Source organism: Panthera leo, chromosome E3 (assembly GCF_018350215.1).
Source record: "Panthera leo isolate Ple1 chromosome E3, P.leo_Ple1_pat1.1, whole genome shotgun sequence".
In the NCBI taxonomy this organism is placed as follows: domain Eukaryota; kingdom Metazoa; phylum Chordata; class Mammalia; order Carnivora; family Felidae; genus Panthera; species Panthera leo.
In genome coordinates this window covers 21,316,600-21,331,197 of record NC_056694.1, presented here as the reverse complement: position 1 = coordinate 21,331,197, position 14,598 = coordinate 21,316,600, and the positions used below count along the sequence as shown (strand labels likewise).

General features: G+C 42.5%; 1 long non-coding RNA gene across 1 annotated transcript in view; it reads left to right on the top strand.

Moving 5' to 3' along the window:
• LOC122209928 overlaps nt 1-8,302 on the top strand; it is a 37,380-nt gene extending 29,078 nt beyond the window's left edge. Inside the window, exons 3-4 of the long non-coding RNA XR_006197838.1 lie at nt 6,135-6,198; nt 7,921-8,302. This is a non-coding gene — a long non-coding RNA (uncharacterized LOC122209928). The remainder of the gene's footprint in view (nt 1-6,134; nt 6,199-7,920) is intronic.
• Nucleotides 8,303-14,598: the final 6,296 nt, after the last annotated feature.

Sequence of the window (14,598 nt, the reverse complement as noted above, 5' to 3'; positions counted from 1 at the left end):
GCAGGTTATGAGTCAGAAAGTATGTTGTTCCCTCTCAGAAGCTAACTTGTAATTGAACCTTAGCTGAAGTGTGTACCAAACTAACACTTCCTGTTAAGGATGTTGAAAAGTAGTAACGCATTCTTTGATTGAGCCAGCTGAGATGGTTTTGGGGGGAGAGACGGCTGGGGTCTGAGATGCGCCCGCTTCCTGTTTGTGTGTTTGATCCTGGGGCAACGGCCAGCCTTCAGGACAGCTGCTGGAGCAGCCCAATCCACGTTTGTTCACGAGTTTCTTTTGGTCAGGAGACGAACGCCATGAACTCTCCCAGTCTCCTTGCTGAGAGGGGAAGGATGCTGCAAAACCTGGCTTGTTGCCAAACCTCCTGGAAATGTCTATTTACCGTGCTTTGCAGAGAGATGTCGATGATTGAATAATGACGCTTGAGTTCTTGACTGCAGCCTGTGGGGGATGCCTCTCTCGTTTGCCACCTGAAAAGCTGCAATTACCAAAATTGCTTATAATGCCTCTCTTTTAGGAGTTCCTATTAGGAACCCCTTCAGGAAAATTCGTGCATGCATTCATCCATTTCTGCCTCCTCATGGCCCGTTTGAGCAAACCTGTTCTACCGAAGCGCAACGACCCTGCCTACCAGAAGAGACAACTCATAAATTTGGATGGCTAAGACGAGCTGATCACCTGGGATGAACCCAGTGGCATGCTGGGAGATGTTTGACAGACAGCTTGCTAAAAAAAATTAAAAGCTCTGATTTGTGGTGTCTGCCGATTTCCCTGGTGTAAATACGGTCTCCGCGGCTGAGTTCGAGCCACCAATGTGATGCCTCTTGAAGGCGGATCTGGTGGGCAGTTGTGTGCCATGGCCCCCGTGGGTCCTATGAGCTGGCTGTGTGTGTGCTACGCCCAGATGTTCACACCCCTGCTGCTGATCTTCTTTTCCCCCTCCCCCTCCCGCCCCCCTCCTTCTTTTCTGATCTCTTAACCCCAGCATTTGCTTTCTTCTCCCTTCCTTGTTCCTGCTTTGAACCCTTAACCTGTTCTGCAGCCCTGACTCAGTTCTCACCTCTGGCTCCTTTGGATTTCTTGTGTGCGATGTTCTCTTTCCAGCCCACGGGGCTCTCCCTCCTCCTGCCCGGCTGCTGCTTTGGCACTTGCCACTTCAGGACTCGTGGACAGAAACTCCTTCCCAAAGGCTCCACTCTGGGAAGCCAAGTCCCTGCTCTCATTCACAAGGCAGACAGGCTGCGGCTCCCACAACGCAAGCTGGGGGCGGTGGCGAGGGCAACATTCACAATGGACAGCACGGCCGTGATCGAGCGAGGGGACGGTGTCAAGGGCACGCCCAAATTCGGATCTCCACTCTGCCGCTTCTTCTTGTATTATCCTGGGCATGGTACTCATCTTGCTGTTTCTGGCTTCTCATCTTTAGCACAGAGGGCCTCATTGGGCTAGTCCTTGATGGAACAGATTTATATTTATAAAGTGCTTAGAATAGCGCCAGTCACCCAGTATGTGTCGTGCAAATGGTTGTTAAATAAATAAGACCCATTCCACAAATATTTACTGGGTACCTAGTTTGGGCCAAGTGCATGTAGGAGGCATTGTGGGCACTTTGGAGACCGAAACGGTTTCTTCTCTTCGCTGTTCCCAGTGTAGCTCAGGGAGGGGACGTAACATGTATACACAAACTGCCTTGATGGAAAGAAGAGAGGAAAATAACAATTATCGAGAATTATGTGGTAGATACTGTGATAGGGACTTAATATCCATTATTTTATTTAATATCATTTGGTTATTATGTAAGAGATATTATCTTTATAACATTTACATTAAAAAATTATTAGGAAGACCATGGGGCCCCTGGGTGGCTCAGTCGGTTAAGTGCCCACTTCAGCTCAGGTCACGATCTCACAGTTCGTGGGTTTGAGCACCCCCCGTCAGGCTCTGTGCTGACAGCTCAGAGCCTGAAGCCTGCTTCAGATTCTGGGTCTCCCTCTCTCTCTCCTCCTCCCCTGCTCACGCTCTGTCTCTCTCTGTCTCTCAAAAATGAGTAAATGTTAAAATATTTTAAAAAATTATTAGAAAGACCAAACATTTAAAATCATTTGCCTGCATCTTTTTCATGGATTATCAACAGTTCCTTTTGATTATACAGTTTTTTTTTTTTCCTGATGGGGCATTCATGTTTTTAAATGAATTTTTCCTTTTATTATGGATATTTCAAACATACACAAGATAGACGCAACGATATAACGAACTCCTAGGTACCTGTCATCCAACCTCAATCATTATCAACCGATGGATGATAATTGTTTTGATTTGTTCGTATCCCTGCTCACTTCCCCCATCTAAGTTATGAAAAAGGAAAATTCCAGACATCCTATCATTCCACCGGCACCGTTCTCATTTTACAGGTGAGCAAAGGGGAGCTTAGAGACTTCAGATGATTTGGTGAAGGTCACACAGCTAATAAGTGGCAAAGCCGGGACCCAAACCTTGGTCTGTTTTACTCCAAAGCTTTTAACTGGAACGCTAAAATTTAAGAGAGGCTACAAGAGCTCAAGGGAGGGAAGAAAATGGGAGTTTAGAAGGGAATCCGAGACGGCTTTGCAAAGAAATGGCACTTTAGGCCATAAAGTGGAGGTAGAGACTTTTAAGAGAAATGAAGAGCTTGCATTAAGGCACAGAGGAAAGCGATCGTGCGTTGAGCAGTGGGTTTGAAGAGTATTATTATTTAATGCGTGGCAAGCAGGTTAACTTGATCAGAATCCTCCAAGGGGAGGGCCTTGTTTAAAATGCTGATTGCTGGGACCCCACCTTGAGGGAGGGACTGACTGTGGTTTGGGGGGTCCAGATCTATTTTTAACAGGCCTCCCTGGAGTGTCTGATGTTGCTCTGCAGTTTGAGGACCGCATGGCCGCATTAGGCGCATTAGGCAGGACCAGCAGGACTCTGGAGATAATCACTCAGAAATTGGGCTTTTGTTTTCCACTGTCTGTTCAAATCCATTCCATAGCCCTGAGGGAAATCCCAGAGAAGCCCCACGAAGTTCCAGGTCATTGTCAATCAGGTCTCCGCTCATCTCAAGCCGAAGAAAAGTTTTATTGCAGCAGATACATCCCATGCAATACTTCAAATTCAGCTGAAAGATTTTTGCAAGGAAAGTGAAAGCCTAGGTCATGCTTGGGCTGGCAGTCTACACTGGGGAAGCAGAAAGCAGGGATCTTTTTCTCCTCCTGGTTCAGACTTCTCCTCTTGTCCCACTCATCAGATTGCTTCCAGATTTTCCAGAGCAGCAGTGGAAGGAGGGAGAGTGTCAGGTATAGAAAAAAAATCCTTTCTTTTACTTTAGCACTGCTCTCTGGAGAGTCAACTATTTTGGTTTTGCAGATTCCTAAATTGGTCTTCGTATGTGTTTGTCCTGTTATTCAGCTTTTATGCCGAGTTTTTAATCTTAGCAAGCCGTTATTTAAATTTCCAAGAGTGCTGCTTATTTTTATGGTTGGCAGCCTAATTTTGATTTAAGAATGTGACATCGACTTAAATAGCTCTTAGTACATTCATTAACTATACTTCCGTCCGAGTTCTCTTTGGATTCCCGTGTTAACTTTACTTCATTTGGTGTTAGTTCCTCTTTTACTCAGCCTCCTACCTCTCTTTCATGCTGTTTGCCTCAACTGTTTGGTTGTCTGGATTGATCGGTGTGGGTCTTCCAGTGCAACTGAAAATCACTGGCTCAGGCAGTGAAAGTGGATTATGATCACAGGGGATTTGTCGTGGGAATACGTAAGGACAACTGAGTTTTCCTTAAAGAATGCAGAAGATGCTTGCATTCTGGGCAAGGGGACTCCTTATCTCTTGGGCCATCTGGAAGCGCCTGGAGGCACTGATTAGCTTCTCGCTCAAGCCCTAATCCTTCCTCATGGGATCCACCTGTGGCAGACCCCCTACTGCATAAAGAGGAATGTTCTTTTACCCGGAGAATCAATAATGCAAGGATGATTCAATATTAGGTTATCTAAATTACTATGCTAATAAATCAAGGGAGAAAAACCATCCAATTTAGACAAACGCAAAAACACATTTAATAAATTTCAAAGTCCAATGCTGATATTAAACATTCGGTTACATTACAAAAATGGACATGTACCCAACACGACAAAATATGTAAAATTCACACACCTTTATACACATAGCAAAAAAAGTCGTTTTTCTTCACAGTAAAACATGAAAGGGAAGGGAAAAAAAATGACACCTACAGTCACCACTATTAATATCTTTTTAGTATATAGATAATAAATGTTATATATAAAATTTAAAAATAACAGAAACATACAGTGGAAATTGAAAGTCCCTCCTCCCATAATATCATGCTCAGGAAATAACCGATATGAGTGTTTTGAGGACTTTTCCCCAAATTTTACTTTCTTTAGCAAATACTAAGACTCATAATGTTTTTCAGATGGATTACAAAATAGGATCAAAGAACCAGCCAACGCACTTAGACAGGAGTGTAGAGTAGCATAATGGTTTCAATTCAGGACACGAAGCTGTTGTTGTTTTTAAATTCAAATCTATTTTTTTGAAGTTTTTATTTTAATTCCAGTTAGTTAACATACAGTATGACCTTCGTCTCAGGTGTACAGTTTAGAGATTCAACACTGTCATACACTGGGTATTCATCACAGCAGGTGCACTCCTTAATCCCTAGCATCGGTTTCACCCATCTCCCCACCCACCTCCCTTCTCGGAACCGTCAGTTTGTTCTCTATAGTTAACATTCTGTTTCTCTCTCTCTCTCACTCTCTCTCTTACCACCCCCCCCCCCCCGCCAAAGTTGTTATTTACAGATGTTTCAATTATTTATTGATGTGTAACAAACCACACCAAGACTCTGTGGCTTAAGATAACAACCCTTTTATTTGCTCAAGATTCTGCCAGTTGGAGTGGTTCTTTCTCCTGTCTCTTTCCATGTGGTCCCTCCAGCAGGGGAACCAGACTTCTTACAGGGTAGATCCAGACTCACAAAAGCACAACAGTAGAACCTTCTAGGCCTCCTTAATTCTTGGCACAGTGGAGTGCCATCTCCACTGCAGTCCATTGATTAAAAGGAAGTCACAGGCCCAGTGCAGAATCAATGGCAAGGGACTACACAAGGATGTGAATACCAAGAGGCATGGTTTGTCGGGACCACAGTTTAACAGACTGCCACCACAGATGATACCCTTTTGGTTATAGACAACCCAAAAGAATCAACTGGAAGGTAATTAGTAAGAATAGGAGAGCTCAGTGAAATGACCGGCAACAGAGCAGTTAACAACAATTATACACCTGCGGGGGCCCCCCGAGTGGCTCAGTCAGTTGGGCGTCCAATTTCAGCTCAGGTCATGATCTCATAGTCAATGAGTTTGAGCATTGGGCTCTGTGCTGACAGCTCAGAGCCTGGAGCCTGCTTCCGATTCTGTGTCTCCCTCTCTCTCTGCCCCTCCTCCACTCACACTCTGTCTCACTCTCTCAAAAATAAATACACATTTAAAAAAACTTTGTTTAAAGCAATTATATACCTAAGCAATGTTGCAAAGTTTAATAAAATCAGAGATAGTATTTACCATGAAAAGTTTACCATAGTTATTTTTCATGAACATTTATTTAGCCACTCCCACATAATGAGTATTATGCCAGGCTCTGGCGATATAGAGGGACACAGAATAGACACAGATTTAACCCTCATGAAACTTACAGTCTAGAGAAGTGGACATACATTAAACAAAGTCGCGGAGGTAGGAGAGAACTGGTGCATTAGTTAGCTATTGCTGTGATGAACGCTGTGTAACAAATAGCTCCCAGGTCTTAGTGGCCTAAAAAAATAAATACCTATTGTTCTGCTCCAGAGTGTCTATTGCTGGTGAATCCTAGTTTTGCATACAGGGTGGGCTCAGGTCTGTTCCACTCATGTCTCCATGTGAGACCAGCAGCTAATTAGAGTGCTCTCCTGCCAGATGACAGAAATCCAAGCCAAACCGTGCCTGCCCATTTAAAGCCTCTGTTTGCACTGTTTACTTACATTGTGTTGGCTAAAGCAAATCACATGGCCGATTCCAATAGCAATGAGACTAAGACGTCTAATTCTATTACAGGGAGGAAGTGAAGAAATAGACATGATGACCTAATCAACCACCATCAGTAATTTCAAAAACCGAGGTAAGTCCACTGGGGCTTGGGTGTCATGAATGAGGACAGTGGTGGGATATTTAAGGTTGAAGTGATTGATAGGTACGGGCCAGATCGTTTACAGCCTTGTTGGCCTTGCTAAGGACGTTGAATTGCATCTAAGGGCAATGCAAGGCCACTGGGGCTTTCAAGCATGAGAGTGATTTGGTCAATTTACCTTTTAAAAAAAATGCTGCTGTGTAAAGAACGGAAGAAGAAGAGAGAACATAAAACAGTTATCGCGTTATTGTAATAAGTTAAGTTGGTGGCTTGGCGTGGACAAGGAGACTGATAGTGTAGATGAGGAGAGGTCAAGGCGTTGAGATATGGTGTCCTTAGATTTGGTCAGGAGTTGGACGTGAGGTCGAAGGAGAGCTCAGGAATGACTCAGGTGCTGGACAACGGCACCAGGTGAATACAGGTGCCCTAATTGCACCGGGGAGGATCTGGCAAAGGAACAGAATGTGACGAGGTAGATTAAAAGTTCAGTTTTGGAAATACTGAATTCCATATTCTTGTGAGACAATAGCCATAAATATCTAGGGATAAACTTAACAAGCATTGTGAAGGATCTATATGAATAAAACTATAAACCTCTATTGAGGGCCATAAAAGAAGATTTGAATCAATGGAGTGTCAAACCTTGCACTTGAATAGGAAGACTCAAAATTGTAGAGATGTCAATTTTCACTAGATAAATCTATAAATTCAATGCAATTTCAATCAAAATTTCAATAGCATTTTTTTTTTCAGAACTGGTAGTGATTACCAGGGACATTCTCTAGAAGAAGAGTAATGAGAAGTAACCTTCTCCATTATATATTAAAATACATTATCAAACAACAAAATTTATAACAGCAGAACATAGACCGAGGGGGTGCACTGATAGCTCAATGGCATGGAATAAAGTGTGGAAATACGGATCCAGGAACGGATGAGGATTTAGTATGTTACCAGGATAGCATATCCACGTGGTGAGAGAAGAGACTCTTCAGTAAGTGGCTTAAAGACAACTGGATAGCTGTTTGGATAGAAAAAGAGACAAGGCAGCATTCATGAAGCTCTACTTTTCTCTTTTTTTCTGCTGTGTACTATTCTATTTCAGTATAGCATGGGTTAGTAAGTTATATTCCTATTGATGTGCTTTTAGGCTCTTCCTTTTTGTTATAAACAATAACGTGAAGAGATAATTCTTATATAGCATCTTGGGACAAATGTGTGAATTGTTCTCTAGTGCAGATGCAGAGATGTGAAATTGCTGGTTCAGAATGCACGTACTTTTTTTTTTTTTTTAATGTATGTTCTCGGGTTGGAGCCCCCAACCCGGGGCTTGAACTCAAGACCCTGAGATCAAGACCTGAGCTGAGATCAAGAGTTGGACACTTAACCGACTGAGTCACCCAGGCACGCCTACTCCCCCCCAACTCCTTACTATTATTATTATTTAAGCTTAATTTTTTTAATGTTTATTTATTTTTGAGAGAGAGAAAGAGTGCAAGCGGGGAGGGGGGCAGAGAGAGAGGGAGACACAGAATCCAAAGCAGGCTCCAGGCTCTGAGCTGTCAGCGCAGAGCCCGACGCGGGGCTCAAACTCACAGACCGTGAGATCGTGACCTGAGCCGAAGTTGGACACTTAACCGACTGAGCCACCCAGGTGCTCTGTTATTATTATTTTTTATTAAGGACTGCTTCATTTCCATTTTGAAATCCCAGACGAACTCCAGCAACAGGGGACAAGAAAACAGGCATGAAATAAGCTCAAATAAAATGGATGGATCAAGTTAATAAAAATAAAAGCAGAAATAAATGAAATAAACAAACCAAGAACAATAGTTGAGATGATCACTAAAACCCAAAGCTGGAGTTTCTGAAAGAATGATACGCACATACCAACTTCCTGCACGTAGGATGAAGGCAAAGAGAGAAGACACACGTGATATGATGCAGGACGAGAGGGCACGGACACAGAGGAGATCCTTAAAATTAGGAGACTTCTTCGTGCAGCATCCTAGCTGAAGTCAGAGGGTGAGGTAAGAACTACAAATAAGGAAAGTTGCCGGAGAAATTCTTTTGTAAGCTGGGCTGATGTTGGAGGTAGATATGCTCTTGCAAAAATCTAACGATTTTTCTTCTTTGAATCCCATCGTTATTTTTTTGGTTCATGGCCGACTTATGTGAAAAATGTCTTTAAACTATTGAATTACCCTCAGAGCGAGATGCTCAAAGGTAGAAACGGACTGACCGTGTGGATAGCAGTCACGTCTTGCTCGTGTGAGGCATAACTTCTTTAATTGGAATGACAAGAGGAATTATCCACGTGGTTTAAATTGTTAGGCTCCCTTTTCCCTTCTTTTTTTTTTTTTTTTTTAATTTTTTTTTTAACGTTTATTTATTTTTGAGACAGAGAGAGACAGAGCATGAACGGGGGAGGGTCAGAGAGAGGGAGACACAGAATCTGAAACAGGCTCCAGGCTCTGAGCTGTCAGCACAGTGCCCGACGTGGGGCTTGAACTCACGGACGGCGAGATCATGACCTGAGCTGAAGTCAGCCGCTTAACCGACTGAGCCACCCAGGCGCCCCTCCCTTTTCCCTTTTCTTTAAAAAGATTTTTTAAAAAATGTAATAGAGCATACATAGCAAATTCACATAATAAATGTGTGAATGATATGATCCAGCTATATAACTTCATACCAATCCATTTGAAAACCTAGATAAAATGGACAAAAATGTCAAGGAGATTATAAGTTACCAAAAATTGGTCCAAGAAAGCCAATAGAAAACACTTACAAAAAACAGAAATGGTGGTTAAGGGCCCATCTACCAATATGCCCCTCCCTCCCTATCACCCAATACTCAAGCCTTTTGTAGTTATAAGTCAAGTTCTACCAAATCTCAGAGGGGAGCTCGCTCACATCTTACATTTCAGAGCTTAGAAAAACACAGGGACCCACCAATCTTATTTTGTCAGGCTAGTGTATTTCTGATTTCAAGACAAGAAACTACAATTACAGGCTAATCTCACTTATGAATGTAGAGGCCAGAACTCTAAATAATACCAGATAATTGAATCTAGTCGTGTATTAAAAGAATAATAGATCTTGATCAAGTAGGATTTATCCGAGAAATTCAAGTTGGGGAATCAATGGAGATATCAATGTACCTGACTGTATTTAGGGATTAAAGGGGGGAAACCATTCCATGGGTACTGGGGACAGGGTTGCTAAAATGCAACATCCTTTCTAGATAGAAATAGAAATAGTCATAAAGGGTATCTACCATAAATATACAGCAAATATTTTTTTTTAACGTTTTTATTTTATTTTTTTTGAGACAGAGAGAGACAGAGCATGAATGGGGGAGGTCAGAGAGAGGGAGACACAGAATTGAAACAGGCTCCGGGCTCTGAGCTGTCAGCACAGGGGCCCGATGCGGGGCTCGAACTCACAGACCGCGAGATCGTGACCTGAGCGAAGTCGGCGCTCAACCGACTGAGCCACCCAGGCGCCCCAGCAAATATTTTTTTTTACTGAAGTGTAAATGACACGCAATGTTACATTAGTACAACATTGTGACTTGACAACTGTATACATGATGCTATGCGGCTACTATCTGTTCCCACGTGATGCTGTTACAATACCATCCACTATATTCCCTGAGCTAATAGACAGCAAATGTTACCCTTAATGGTGAATCTTTAGAAACATTGTCGTTAAGGTAAGAAGCAACACACGGATGCCTGCCTTAACTACCAATGATTACAATGCTACTGAGGGCCTACCCAAGGCAACAGGACGAAATAAATGTGAGGAGATAAATACTGGACAGGAATATAGAATTTACGGAATGGCATTGACGGAAACGTGAGCACAAAGTTCTCTCTGCTCTCTTTGCTGTCAGTGACACTTAAAAAAACAAACACACAAACCCAAACCACGTAAGGAGCATAATATATTTCCTCTTCTGTAACTCGATTATATACATGGAATATCTCTGTATGGGCACACATACATTAGGTGAATTAATGCAGTTTGTTTAAGTAGGTCCCTACTGATGAATGTTGATTTCTTCCAATTTGCGAGGTGGGGGGGGGGGGGTGGAGGAATATTGTAAACACTTCTTTGCCTTTGAGTCATTGTATCTGAGGGTTAGATGTCTAGATCTTGAATTGCTAGATTAAAAACAGCCCAGATGTCTTTCAGCAAGTGAATGGGTAAGCAGATTCTGGTTTGCTTTGCATTCCAAGCCATGGAATACACCCCAGCGATAAAAAGGAACAGGATACAGGGGCGCCTGGGTGGCTCAGTTGGTTAAGTGTCCGCCTCGGCTCTGGTCATGATCCTTGCAGTTCATGAGTTTGAGCCCCGCGCTGACAGCGCAGAGCCTGGAGCCTGCTTCAGATTCTGCGTTTCCCTATCTCTCTGCCCTTCCCCTGCTCACACTCCGTCTCTCTCTCTCACTCAGAATAAATAAACATTAAACAGTTTTTTAATTAGAATAATTTAAAAATTAAAAAAAAAATGAATGGACTACACAACTGGGAAGAAACTAAGGAATTATGTTGGGTGAAAAAAGCCAATCCCAAAAGGTTACATGCTATGTAATTCCTTTTATATATAACATTTGTAAGTGACACAATTTAGAAATGGAAGACAACTCAGTGATTGCCAGGGGTTAGGGATGGGGTGTGTTAGGATGTGGAGAGTCATGGGGGAAGGTAGGGCTGGTCAAAAAAGGCAACAGAGATGATCCTTGTGGTGATGGAACTGTGCAGTGTATCTTCATTGTCGTGGTGAATCCTAATGGGGATAGGTGAGTCCAAATGTGAAATTGTATAGCACTAAACACACACACACACACACACACACACACACACACACACACACACACACACGTACAAGTAAGAAGGGAAATCTCAACCTCAATGCCAATATCCCGACTGTGATACTGGACTCTAGTTTTGCAAAATATTCTCACTGGGGATACTGGGGTAAAGAGTACACGGGATCTCTTTGTATTCTTTTGTGTGAATCTACAATTACCTTTAAATCTATATTAAAAAATTTTAAAAACACCTCGAATTAAAAAAGGGTCTACATAATGTTCAATTTTTATTTTTGGCAAGTTGCCCTCCTGAAATGTGCTTCGGTCGGTGTGTACTCTTAATGCCGATAGGGCATATGGGAGAGTCTATATTCCTCCAAATTTAAGCAACAAAGAGATACTACTTTTGGCATGTCAAACTGGAAGGAATTAAGAGTGATATGTATCCCACTGTTGGCCAGAGTGTGGAAATAGTCACTCTTCAATGTCATTAGTGTGTGCTGTATGTTGGGGTCCCCAGGAAGCAGATTCTGAGGCAGAGTCATGGGTAAGGGCTTTTTTAGAGCACGTTAATGGGACCCACCAGAAGGACAGGTGGAAAGCAGAATTGGGCACAGGGAGAAATTGAGCTAAGACGCAGTCTCAGCTGGGGTGCCTGGGTGGCTCAATCGGTTAAGCATCCAATGTCGGCTCAGGTATTGATCTCACGGTCCGTGAGTTCGAGTCCCGCATCTGGCTCCGTGCTGACAGCTCAGAGCCTGGAGCTTGCTTTGGATTCTGTCTCCCTCTCTCTCTGCCCCTCCTCCACTTTTATTCTTTCTCTCTTTCAAAAAACAAATTAACATTAAAAAAAAATTTTTAAAAGAGACCTCCGCTGACCCTACAGATAGTCTTGATGCGTGGATGACCCTTCCGAGGTGTGTGGGTCAGTTATTGGATGCACCCATTGTGCCAGGACTAGGGTGGCTTATGACAGATACTGACTGATGTCAAGCGGCTGAGCATTTTGTCCCCTAAAGTGTATAGTGCTTTGTCCCTGGTGGATGCTCTGTAATGGATAGGAACACACCAGCCTCTGTGTACTTCCAATATGCACCTACCTTTTCTCTGATGTATCCATCACTCTCCATTTAGGCCAGGCCATTCTCTTTGCTCATTGGGTTTACTTCTATTTACACCTCAGTTCCCTTCTCTTTCCTCCCCAAACAGATGACCAGCTGCACCGGTTTGTATTTTTTTGCTGTGCAGACATTGAAATTTTTTTATGAGGTCAATTTATTTATCTGTATTTAATCTTTTCTTTTATGGCCTCTGGATTTTGTGCCACAGTTGGAAAGATTTCCCATTCTGAATTTATTTTAAAATCCATCTTTGTTTCAAGTAATTTTTTTTTTACTTAAAATTTTTTTGTCCTTCTGAGATTTGTTATGATATAAAAGATGAACAGAGGATCTAGAAGTATTCACTCAAAAGGCTAGCCAGCGGTCTCGACACCATTTACTTAATAATTTATAACTTAACCACCAAACTGAAATGTTACCTTATCATATACTGAATTCTCTGATGAAGCTGATGAATAATTTCTTAAATCTTCTTAATACTAAGCTGTCTTTGCATTTCTGAAATGAATCCTACTTGCTCCTGATTTATTATTCTTTTATGTTTTGTTGAATCCTATTCACTAATATTTTATCTAGGAATTTTGCATCTATTTTCAACCATGAAAATGGCCACTCCTTTTTATTTGACTGTGCTGTAGTCTGACTGTTTTGTATAGCAAAAAAGGATTTGGAACTCTTGATTCCAGGCTTAGCCCCCAGGATAAGCTGAGAGTATACCTGTTTACAGTGTGTGTGTGTGTGTGTGTGTGTGTGTATGTGTGTGTGTCCTAGAAGGAAACTCTCCAAGTGGTTACTGAGGATTGAGAAGTGGGCTAACACACCCAGTTAACCAATGTCCCCAAGAAGAGAAGGGAGTCCTTACATCGGGAGGGCAAACACTATGTTAGGCATCTCCTGCTGTATAACAAACTAGTACAAACTTAGCAGCTTAACACACATACACGTTTCTCACCGGTTCTGTGGGTCAAGAGTCTGGGCATAGCTCAGCTGGTCTTCTGTCTGGGGTCTCACAAGACTGCAATCAAGTCATCAGCCACAGCTTGCTTCTTATTAGAGGCTGGACTGTGGAAGGTTCTGTTCCCAGTTCCCTGAGGTTGTTGCCAGAATTCATTTCCTTGTGGCGGTGGGATTTATGACAGCTTGTTTCTTCAAACCCAGTGATGGAGAGAGAGAAGAAAGACCCCGAGTCTGCTAGCATGAAAGAGTCTTAACTTTATGTGACATCATCAGGGGAGCCATCACCTTGTCATATCCTATTGGGTGGAAGTCAGTCACCACACCCAGTGGGATACGGTAATGACCTGAATGCCAAGAGGCAGGGACCATGGGAACCACCTTGAAGTTTGCCATGCCACCACGTGTAACTGCCCTGCCTCTAACCTGCAAAATCACCCGAGGGAGAGCTTTCATGATCAAAACCTGAATTTGCTGCCAGGTAACTAGAGATCTTACCTGAGCTGAAGAAATTTAGTCTACCCGCCAAATATTTTCCTTCAAAACCCTCGTCTGCAAAATACAAGGGGAAAAAAAAACCCCACCAGACACGTGAGAAAAACCAACATCACAAGAGAGGTATCGAACCCACCAAACAGTGAAACTAACTTCTGAGAAAGGATCAAAGAGGGAAGGAAGAAAAGATTGGCCTTAGTATGAATTCCTCAGAGAGATTCAGGAGTCTCTCAGAACCGTAGAAAGCCACTAAGGAAAAAAAAATGGGAAATCAGAGGCCCTGAAATTTTAAAGTAGGATTGTAAAACAAAACTCGAGTCAATAAGAGGGCTGAAGACTGAATTAGAAAACCGGAAGTAAGGGACTCTTGCAGAACATGGAATAAAGGATCCAGAAGTGTAAAGCATAAGAGATTAAAAGGGAAGATGGTCCTTACAGTTACACAATGTGTTGACTAGCTGTTCTAAAAGGGGATAGAGAATGAAAGGGGGAACAGATAACAGAAGCGGCAGAAGAACATCTCCTAGAGCTGAAGACAGATGTACAGAGTGCCGAGCAGGGTCAACAATAACAATAAAAACCCACTAGGACACATTAGGTGAACTTTAGTACCCCAAAGATAAAGAGAACATTCTTGAAACTTCCAGAAGGGAAGAAACGAGATTTCCAAGAAGGAAAAGAGAATTAGAGTAGCATCAGACTTCTCGGATCCTCAGAGAAAATAGAATTCGAAATTCTGAGAACCTCGTGTTGAACCTGAAATTCTGTATTCAAACTATCAGTCAGGTATGGGGAGAGTAAAGACATTTGTCCTCTCTACAGATATTTAGGAGTTTTATCATTGAGAGCCCTTCTCTGAAAGCATTATTTCAGAATGTGCTTCAGCAAAAATGAAAATGGAAATTCAAAGAGAAAGGAAGATCTGGGACCTGAAAAAGGCACAGTGATAACACAACAAACATTTAAGGGTACAAATTTTGATGGGTAATGCAAACAGGG